Genomic DNA, 12,313 nt, shown 5'->3' on the forward strand with positions numbered 1-12,313 from the left:
CTTAATTTAATAAGAACGAAATCAGTAATTGTAATCGTTTGATATCACAACTATCTAGTAATCCCTAGTTATTTGTCAAATATCATACCGAATTCACCTCATAAATTCCAATAAAGTGATTTCTCTCACAATTATATTCAATAATACCGACAAAAATTATTTCTTATACTATATTTTAATTTAAATTATTAAACAGTTCTTTGAATAAGAAAATTTATTAAAATATCTATTACCCTCCTTAATTTATATACCATAATCTTTACTATATAACATTAATATCCTTCAAGTTGGATATAACATAGTATAAGTATCACAAATTAAAATAAAATCTCATTGCTATCTTAGTCACTTATTTGAATTTTTTACTTGTCACCCTCTTATTTTATACTTTTTTTTTTGGCTTGTTTTTCTTTTTGTCGATACTGAGATAATGAATCAAGAATATTTATAAAAGACATTTATGCTAAAGATTTTTTTTTTCCTTTTAAATGACTTCAAGTGTGAGAATACAAGTATACAAATTAAAAAAGAGAAAAAAAAAACATGAAAATAAGCAGGAAAGTGGGAGATTAACATTTAAGATTTTTTTTTAAGACTAATTATAGGCATAAATGTCATAAATTTAAAGGACTAAAATAAAATTAAACTTTTAAGCATCATTAAGATTGAAGACTCAAGTAAAACACAAAATGTGTAGTTCATAAAAAAAAAAAAGCAAAAATGTGGGAAAAAAAATTATTTAAAAAGACTTTTTGTGTTGCACAACACACACTAACATTGTATGTAGGCATAAATTAAATTATCTAAACTTTAAAAAGACATTATTTTTCGTTTTACTTTAAAGATTTTTTTAGTTTATTTGGCAGAACGTTGAATTAAAGAAAAAAGCATTTTCTTATATAAAAAGTATTTTTGTATGCAGACCACGATCAAAGAGGCGCAACTGTGAGAATTTATATAAAAAGTAGCAGCCCGTGCATATATGGTATAATTAATAATCTTACTCAAAAAATAAATATTTAGTACCTTTATTTTTGTGTTATTTATTCGGATAGCTCATAAAAATTACCATTGAGAAACACTTCGTATGTCAACGTTACCAAATTAATTTCGTTTAATGTTTTCGAAACTAAAAAAATGTAGTTTAAATTGGTTACATGTAAAATCAAAATTTAACATTATCAGTTCGCTCATTTTTCTGTTTCGCTCTATATAGCATGCAAATTTTACCAATTTTTCTATATAATCAATTTTTTTCACCTAAACAAGCAGTCGTAAGGATATACATAGCTTATTAATATTATGTTTGTTATTATATTCTTCGTTTATAGTCATTCATATTGGGATTTTTTTTCCAAAATAAACTTTAAATAGTTTACATAGAATTATATGTATAATGATAAATTAATATTATAGTTACAATAATTGAAATGTAATCAACTTATTGAAAGATGTTCGCTTACATGTTATTCAATAAATTCTATAATACATTTTTCTTTAAACTCCATTTTTTTTAATTTTTTGATCCTTTCATATCCACTTATTCAATACCTCATAGCCATCAAAATAATATACAATAGTATAAAGCCTTATTATTGACGGATATAATTTTAGCTCTCCAGTTATTTTACATTTTCCTATTAAATTTTTCAATTGAATTTCATTTTCAAAAGATATACTCAACTCATAAATATTAAATGATTTTTCTAACGAATGTTACATAATATATACGATGCTTATATTAATTTTAATAGGTTTTTAATCTAAAAATATTTACCGAAAAATATGCACGTGGTATCACTTATTCTCTTATTTATTTTTTTTCCAAAAATCTATCAATTTATTTTAAAAGTATAAACAGAATTGTATATAATTATTGTTTATTTACAATTCATTTGTGATTTCGGAAAGAAATATAGAGATCTCAAATTATTTAAGAACATTTTTTTTTTTTACTTGAAATTTCAATTTATAAAAATAAATTAGTTTGTACATAAATAAATAAAATTTAAAGACAACACAATTTCAAAAGATTACCTCCTTTTTATATTATGTACATAATATATAAAGAAATTGAGAAATAAACAATTCAGTAAAACCATTAAGGTACATAACATAACAGTATCTTACTTGGGTTATGGTAATTTTTTTTAACATTGACATAAAAAATTAAATAAATGAGTTTTTCTCACTGAAGCGGAACTGTTTTTCATTATAAACCACTTCACTTTGAAATCACTTTAATTTAAAAAAAAAGAAAGAAAATAAAAACCAAGAATAAAATGAAGAAAAAAACTCATGTTGATCACAATAATAGCAAAACATACAATTTTATTTTTTATATTCCTAATCCAGTGATATTTGTACTATGTACGAGTACTGCAATATGTACAATAACTTCATTATATTCGTACTGGTTTAATTGTAATTTACAAAAAGTATTACAAATTTGTTACTTCACTTATGTATTCATATTACGAACAATTAATATGAAATTTTCATAATAATATTAATAAAATTTAATATAAGCCGCTGAATACAAGGCTGAGCACATTATATATGTTTAAATTATAACAATAAATGATATCGACATTCACTTTTCAAGTCCAATCGTTAGAAATAGCTCAAATTACCAGAAATCTAGATTTTGCTTTTTAGAAAATTTGGCCAATACTGCAGTCCCTTTGTTTTGATTTTCAGTCGAAATCTGATCATGAATCTTTGTTTATGTATAGTTGATGCCAAATTAAAATGCAACGTCATGAGGATTTTTTTAGGATATATAATTTCAATATTATTATAAATCGTATTAATACCCTATAATTTATAATCCAAACGTTTCTTAACAACGTTTTACTTTACAAAGCAAAAAACCTCATGCATGCTTTTCAGCCAGTTTTCAAAATTTGGAGGTTTTAAATTCAATTTTCCTTAATACCCTCTTTTCATAAATTTTTTCTTTTTATTTTTTTTTTCTTTTGTAATTTCCATAAAATTATGTACGTACATGCATACATAAGTATATATATATATAAATATATAGAATTGTTTACTGTTTTACCATCAAATAAACTTGCTTTAAATTTAAATATTTTTTTTCTCTTTACAAAATACCTACATACGTCGACATGGTTTTAATAACGTTATGTGATTTTTGAGTTTTCATATGTACAGGATTTGAAACACATACACTCATTTTTATACGATAATTGAGAAAATGTTTATATATTTTATATGTACACATTATTATGTACATAATAATAAACATACAAGAGACAAGAGCAATATCGTTGCTTTCAATTTTCATTTTTCTTTTCATATTATGCCACAGCTCTAATCAAACTCTCTGTATATACTAAAAATGAAAAATAAATATAAACAATTTAATAAAAAAATAAACTCACTCAAGTAACATACACTACTGTCTGTTAATACATATATATTATGTATGTAATATGTAAGCTGGTAGTGAATATATAAATATTTTATTATTATATAGATGTGTACAGTTAAAATAATTCATTGTATATATAAGAACGTGTGTGTATAACTTTGTATATTATGTGATTATAAGGATAGGTATGTTGAGATACATTTATGTACATAAATATAATGAAGAAGGTTTTATACAACTTTTTGAAAACACATCCATCTTCTTTGCAAGGATTGTCGTTAAATATTTTTTTTTATTTTACTGGCTATGTTGGCTGAGATTTATTTGACTAATTGATTTCAATTTTTTTTTTCCTTTTTATTCATTTGTCATCATCATAAGAGTTACCAGCAACTGTTTGATATTAATTACAAAAAATCATACCTAAACTGTTTATTATGATGATTTCGTTAAATATTAATTGGCATATTCTGTATATTGCGATAACTTAAGGTCTTTTTATAAATTCAGCATTAGAATTCCAATTCAAATATTGTTAAAGCTCAAATATGAATTTTAAATATAATTAAAATGCACAACTTTAAATAAAAAATAATATTTAATTCTATAATAAAATATTTTTCATATTGTTTTTGTTGCCAATATAATGTAATCATCAAGGGATCCAAACCAGACTAACAGCTAATTTATGTAAGCCTTTCTTTTCCGATTATGATTTCTAAATATTTTAGAAATGACTTAAATTTATTTTACAATATTTGGTAACTTACAATTACTTTGTAAAAAAAATTGTAATTAATCATGTATTCATAAATGTTCTCCGATATATGCAAATGTTATTTGAAACACTGTAGACAAATATTTCTTCAGGCATTCAATGACCATTTCAATATAGTCAGGACATTTTCATCAAGGAAAATTAGAAAGAGAAAAACATAATTAGGCCACAAAAATTTTCTTTTCATTTTAATTTATTTGAAAAATTTCTGATTTAATATTTTTGAACGGATTATTTCAACAATCAGTAATTATTTTGAAGCGTAATCAATTAACGCAAACTATATTATATATAAATTGACACATGAGTTATAATACAATGTACATATTATACATACTGCGCAGAAAAACATAGATAAAAATTGCATACTCAAAAGAAAGTGAAAGCAAAATTGTAACGTATTATGCAGAAACGTTAATATAATGTCGGAATAATAAAGTCCGAGTATTCTGCATTTATTGAACATGTATCAAAATTTGATTTAAATAAGAGCAATATTTGATTTTAATTTTATGATTGTACGTTAGCATAGTTCCAATGGATAATTGACTTAGTTTCCATACTTTTGAAATAAGTTTATAACGTAAGTGTCTTTGAAATACGTCTTAGCTCATATTTAACTTTTGGGAATAGGATTATTTCAGAGATAACATTCTGAAGTAATTCAAAATCATTTTTTTTAAAAGCAATCTAATTACTAAATTACTTTCATTCATATACAAAAATACATCAATTTATTGCATACATTTAGGATGAAATAATTAAAAAATGCAAGAATCGGTCATAAATGGTTGAAGTCGCAATTGGAATTTGACGTATTTCGGCTGGTGTGGCTCAGAAGTGGGTGAAAAAAACATATTCTTTAAACATAATAAAGACTTTATTAGTATCTAAATTTTAGACATCTGTAGCTTATCGTTTAGGAGAAACACGGTATCAAAAATTTAAAAAAAAACATATTTCAAAGAGGGATTAATTTCAGCGGCCATTTTGTTATTCTAATGTATTAACCAATAATAAACCGCTTACCGCAATAATTAAATAAATTTAATGAGGTAAAATGAGGTAAATTTTCTTTTAGAAATGTAGAAATTGTGAAAATTATTACAAATTTATTCAATTATGTAGGTCAAATTAGAAACAAAGTGCTGTTTGATAATAAAAATCAAGTTCCGAAGAAAACATAACAAAACTTGAAAAACATAAAATGTGATTTATAATGACTTTATATAGTTTGTAGAACACTTTAATTAATTTGTTCATGTGTTCGTTTCATCAATACATAATTAACCTATATTTAAATGGTCGTTGTGTATTAAAAAAACTTACATGTACAGATAAATTTACGCACGCATAAATCAAATGAGAAAATTGAAATAAATTTGTGGCACATGTTAATCCCTCAACCAATTAATTTCTTTTCTTAATCTTCTTTGATTGAAAAAAAAAAAGTGAACACGGAAAAATTATTTGAAAACTTTTTACAACATCATCATAATGAGAAGAAATCAGTGCGTTAAAATATATAGATAAACATACACACACACATATAAGTACATACATTAAAACTAAAGAGTTAATAAGTTTAGTAATTAAGATTAACTTAACGGTATAGAGAAATTTTTTTTTTTTTTTCATTTTTTTTATGATTTTTTCAAACTATTACCAAAAAGAAAAATAAAGGTTATTTTATCATAACATAATATTAGATAATAGCAGTAACAGTAGATAATATAATGTTAACACACCTGGATTATGATAAAGTTTCAACAGAGGAATTCTTTTCTTTTTTATTATTATTTTTGCAGAAAAAGTAAAAGGGTAAAGAATTAAATTCTAAAATAAATAAGAAGAATTTTCAAAATAACAAGATTTCGTAATAATCCCGATTACAACAGACGTATTCAAAAAAAATAAATTAAAAATTTTATTCCAGTAAACAATTTTTAATTGAGATACTTTTGTAACACTATTCGACCAAAAAATTGTTAACAAGAAAATAGCTATCAACTCTTTTAGGATATTTAAAGTTCCTAAGAAGTTTAAAATTCGATCACTGAATCATGCATATTTAATCTGCAATCTCCCGAAATTGAATATTACGAGTATAAGAAAATAGATTTTTGTCACAGACTGGTGATTTTTAAAACTATGGCAACACCGCAGTTTAACTTTTTTTGTAAGTTGGAAATTTAAAATTTTATAAAGTGCACACATATCAGGGTTTTTTTAACCCTGAAGTACTGAAAGTAAAATTTTTATTACCAAAGTTTAATATTTTGCATGAGATTAGCACTGGTTAGAAATAAGATGCTTAAGAAGTAAGACTCATTAGAGATTAGGTTTCCAAAATGTGTCTTCTTCCTTTTTGACCAATAGCAAAACATCCTATTCCTTTCGCGCAAGATCGGGAAAGAAATTTTTTTCTGCTTTTTTTACGATGATACCAAAAGACAGCCCAAATGAGAACAAAACTTTTTCAACTTCTCCGAAAAAAAAATACAAAAAAAAAAGATATATGAAAGAGGGAAAAAAAACTCAAAATAAAAATAAACAATCTCAAAGGATGAAATTATTTTTAAATTACTTTTCAACAACATCCTTTGAGAATTAAATTTACGAGAGCGAAAAAGTATAAAAAAGCAAAACAAAAAGTTTTTCTTAATTTTTTTTTTCTCTTTTCTGTTATTTTTGTTGTTTTCGGTTTGAATGCCATAATATTACTGTTTTTCTTGTTGTCTTTTTCTTCTTCTAGATTTTAAATAACTATCTAAAGATTAAGAGATTTTTCTCTTTTTTTTTTTCCTTTCACATTTTTTATTGTTTTTGTTTTTTTTTTTATATTCAAGCACATTCTTTTACCTTAAAATTTTATTCAACGTCAAGAAGATTACCAATCTTTTTTATATTGTTATACAATCATAAGGACACATTCCATAACTATATTCGTTTAGTTTTACTGGGACTAGCAATATTTTGTTATATGTAAATATATAAAAGTTTTCTTATAGGGAACAATTTTCTGTATTTTCTTTATAATATAAGAAAACAAAAAAAAAAAAACATGGGAGATGTTTTAAAGAAAAGGAATGAAATCCTTAGAGCCACGATTTTATCATGACAGTGTTCCCATTAGAAAATACACAATAACAAGATTTCATCAGCATTTTAATTTGGTGGTAGCTGATGTCTGGTGGTTTTTTCTATATTTTTTTTGTTCTTTTTTTGCTTTATTATATTTTTGCTTAACTTTATTATGATAAAGTTACAAAAAAAAAAAATAAAGTTGGGTCAAACCAATGGTTTGTATTGTAGCACTTTTCCCTTAAACAAGTGAAAATACTGCTTTTAAAAACAGTCTATGTATATCCACCACACTATTAAAATTATTTTCATTCATATACAAAACTATTTCTAGGGTTGCATATATTTAGGATGAATGATTTATGCAGTCTTTGAAATAAAGCAAAATTTAATATAAACAGGGGTTAACATAATGCTCGATTTTAAGGGTTAATTGTGTGAGTTAAGAAAAATAATTATATTTTTTAATTTCATGGAATTTACTGTTAACTTTTTGCGTTTATAGAAATTTGAAAAAACTTGCGGTTTCAGAAATACAAGGTGTCAAAAATGCATATTTCACAAATTTCAAGAGGCCATAACTTGAGAGGGGGTGGAGATGGAAAAAAAATTTTTTCTAACGAAATAAACTACTTGTTAATGTCTAAAAGCTCCTAAAGCTTCTACAGGCTGGGGTCTAGAAGAAAAACGACATGAAAAATTTGGAAAAAAAGGACTTTAGATAACGGTAAATTTGAACGGCCATTTTGTTTTTCTAAAGTTTAACTATAGTATACCGCGGTAGGGGAAGCAAGTCACTGCCCTTCTGCGTTTGCAAAATTTCAAAAATGCTTATGGTTTCATTGCAGCAAATAGTTAAAATAGGCCATTTTTAGTGCTTTGGGGGGGTATAACTTCTAGAGGGGGGGAGATAGGTAAAAATTTTGTTCTACGAAAATAAGTTTCTAGTAAAGATCTATGTACGTATTAAATTTCAGCTTTCTATCTTTAAGAATGTAGAAGTTTTGTAAACAGACACACGGACAGACGGACGGACGGACGGACGGACGGACGGACGGACGGACAGAGTGAAACTAATAAGCACTTTTTTTCAAAAAATTTTTGGAAAAGTGCTAAAAACGAGGAAGAAAAATGAAAAATTGTGTTTTTTTTTTTGGTTTTTAAAAAAACAAAACAAATTATTTCGAAATTTAATTTTACAACCAAAAATTATTTACTTTGTTGGAAATTAGGAAATTTAAAAGTAATAAATTTGTCAAACTAAAAAACAAGAGGAAAACGTAAAATTTCATTGTTTTGTTAATAAATTTATAAAAGTTAATCAAAAATAAACTAACGACTAAATTTCTTAATATTTGTTGAAAGTTTTCATTATTTATGAGTTTTTGGTTAAGATTTTTCTTTCTTATTTTATAAAATTCATATTTGTTTTGAAATTAATTATTATTTAATTTTTTTCTTGTTTTTTATTTTTAAGAAAATTTATTTCAAAATTGAAATTTAATTTTCTGTCAAAAGTTGTTCTGGAACAGTTTTTGTCTTAAGAAAAAATTTTTTATATTATAAACTTTTTTTATGTGATTTTTGCAAAAAAAATTTTAATTTAAATTAATATTCAACAAATTTTCCTTAGCAGTAAAATTTGTACTATAATTTAGTTTGTCATTATTCAAATTATGGAACTAATTAATATTTTATTAACAGTTGGAATTATGAAGCTGTAAACTTTTATAAAGTAGATAGATATACCTTTAGTTAATGTTACGTAGCTCTAGCTAGGCATACTTAAAAACACAATTTAAATACAACTAAATATAACAGTGGAGAAAAATTATTTTATATAATTATTTTATATAAATGTGAGATTTTGATTTTTTTCTCTAAATAAATTAACACTAACGCAATTTAACAAAAAAAATATAAAGACAAAATAATATGCACAATTTTATGTAATAATTTAGCTTATATATTAAATATATTATAATATGTGTACATATTATAGAAAACTGTTAATATTTTAATTTTTTAACAATTTTACTAATAAATATTAAGAGAATGGAAAAATTTAATGCAAAAAGTTTATATTCGTTTTTTCATTAAAAGGACCTAGTAGAGCGGAATAAATAATAGTAAAATTGATTATATTCATTGAAATCCTTACCTAAAGTTTAAAGATGTTAAATATTTGTTGTCTTCTTATAAGATACCTTCTTGAAGGAATTTTAAATAACTAATATCATTAAATAAAACGTAATTTTTCCAAGTTCAAGCACAGAACAAAATTCTTTTGCAACTCTTTTTGTTTGCTATTCAAAAGTTTTAATGTACTACATGGTATGTTTTGTAAGAATAATGTATTAGCATAGTACATACTAGCTAACTTGAACTGTACACAAAGTTTTTCAATGGCGAAAATTAAATATTGAAATTAGTAGGCAAAAATAAAACAGTCAAATCTTGAATTAAAATATTTACGAAAATAAAATTATTCAAAAGTAAAAAATTCAAAATAAATAAAATTTAAAAATATTAAAATTTTTTTTTGATTACGACGAGGACGATTTAGAAATATGCACCCGATTCAAAATATTACGTTATTATATTTATTATAGTTACAACTCAAATTTCCTTCCCCATATTTAAAATAATTAAGCGAACTACACATAATATTCCAAATATGCAAATATCCATTAGACCCGAAGCACGTCTAGTGAAAGAAATTCTATATACTTAATATTAAAAAGTTTCAAACTATTTTTTTTTAATTACTTTATTTTATTGAACTTTTCTATGATTTTAATCACAAAATTTTAAATCCACTTCTTGATTATATTTCAATTAGAATTTTATTCTGTCATACAACCATATATCATTTCATCTCAATTAACGAGAAAAAAAAAACATAATCAAGAATCTTTTTAATCCAATAATGCTGCAACTTTTGTCTTTTTATCTGAAACCAAAAAAAAAAAAAAAATTTTATTTTTTTTAAAATACTAGCAGCTAAAATAAAAGAATTTTCTTTTTTGATTCTTTTTCTATAAAAAAAAAAATTTATATAGAAAAACTACATACATACATACACAACTTATTATATGCATTATAGTAAAAGAACAACTTTGAGAAAGAAAAAAAAAAATTGTGGAAAAGTTTCAATATCATCAAGTAATAAAGTGTATTACATAGCAACAATAAGAACTAGAATATTGTAAATTTTATTAGAAAGAAAAAAAAACAGTAAAATAATATGCAAAAGTTGAGAAATAATTTTATTTTGTTTGGATATTCTCTAATACATAATATTCTTATAATGTATATAGAGAGAAAAGCTACCGATAATGGTTAACTTAACATTTATTTTAACTTTTATTTATTTTCTCTCCTTGTTTTTTTTTTTTTTAATAAATTTTTAACCCTTGCGGGAAACTTCAAATTATACGTTTAATAAAAGAATTAATTGTATGTCCATTAGACCTGTATTTATGAAATTAAAAGTGTGTAGTAAATTTCTAATTTCTGAAATATTAACAAAAAAAAAAATTTATGCTAATTAATAATACGTCGGACATTTGTGAGAGCAATGCCTTAAGTCAAAAAGTAGAGCCGCAAACTTGCTCTTATTACTATTATATTTTAAGATATAAAGCTTTTCTGTAACAAAGTAATATATAACATTTTTTCACATACTTTTAGAATAATTTGACATCCGAGTACTTTCACATACTTTCAGTTGGTATAGAACAACTTGTTTTAGACTTCGATAGTAATTTACACTCGACTATAAATACTTCAAATTCCGAAAGTCGAAGTTATTTTTTTGAAATGTGTCGTTATTCTTCCCAATGTGCGATATATGTACAAAATACGGATTTCTTACAAAATTAAAATTAACAACTCAAGAATAACAATTTTTTTATAAGACGGGTATAGGGTAATAGAACCAACAATTATAGTCTGTTTGCCATTGAAAGTTTCAAAAAAAAAAAGCCTGATATAAAAAAATTAGATACCTTAACTTATTGTTATTTGAAATTTACTTTTTATCCAATTGAATATTGGTCATCGATTTAGGAAAGGGTTAATATTTTTCCCATCTCCATTCAAAAAAAAAATGAAAAAACACATACACATAGAAAAATATTGATTTATTGAATTTCTCTTCCTCTCTATACTTTATTTTATTTTTTAACTTTCTTCTCATATTTGTTTTCGTAAATTACTCTTTACTTTTGTTTTTATTCCTCTGTTTGCTTGCACATACTATTTTAATAAAATTCTTAAGTTTTGTTTTTGTCATTTAAAACTTTCATTATTGTCGTTTGTTTTTCATATCACTTTAAAAGAGTTTTCTTTTGTTTTTTTTTCAATAGTTTTTCAAAATGTCGATTTTCACACTCCAGAAAAAGAATCTCTGTTTATATGTTAAATTGAAAAGTCCACCACCAGATGTGCTAAACAAAAAATAACAAGCATTAATTTTAATATAAGATTAGAATAATATAAAGAAATATAAAGAAAACAAATAATATTTTACAAAAGAAAAGAGTGGAGAAAGAACCGAAAAGAATATTAGAATAAAAAGGTTTTGTATGAAGTGGTAGTAGGTGCATGTTATCGATTATATTGAATAATGAAACTCTAGGCTCTTCTTATTATTATTTGCAATGCGAATAAAATTTTAAATCTATACTCGTAATTTTGCTTTAACATATTAAAATGTGTGTGGAAATGCAATGTAAACATGAGTGTCAATGAATTAATTTTTATTACTTTTAAAATTTATAAATTCAATGTGATGCAATGATAATAAGTGCATTTACAGACATCAAGTTAAAAATAAATAAAATTATGGAGCAATCGAAAATTTCTTAATTTTTCCACTCCAAAAAAAAAATTAATAAATTTTTTTGTAGACAAAATAATTAGTTTTCAATTGTTTATGTAAGAAATCCTTTTGTTACTTGCAGAATTCCCGTAACAATTTACTTCCTTCATTTTGTTTTTTAACTCAAATTGAGATAAAGAAAACCATAAAACTTATCTCCCACTTTTTAAGT

This window comes from Condylostylus longicornis, unplaced genomic scaffold, assembly GCF_029603195.1.
Source record: "Condylostylus longicornis isolate FDR11 unplaced genomic scaffold, ASM2960319v2 ptg000110l, whole genome shotgun sequence".
In the NCBI taxonomy this organism is placed as follows: Eukaryota; Metazoa; Arthropoda; class Insecta; order Diptera; family Dolichopodidae; genus Condylostylus; species Condylostylus longicornis.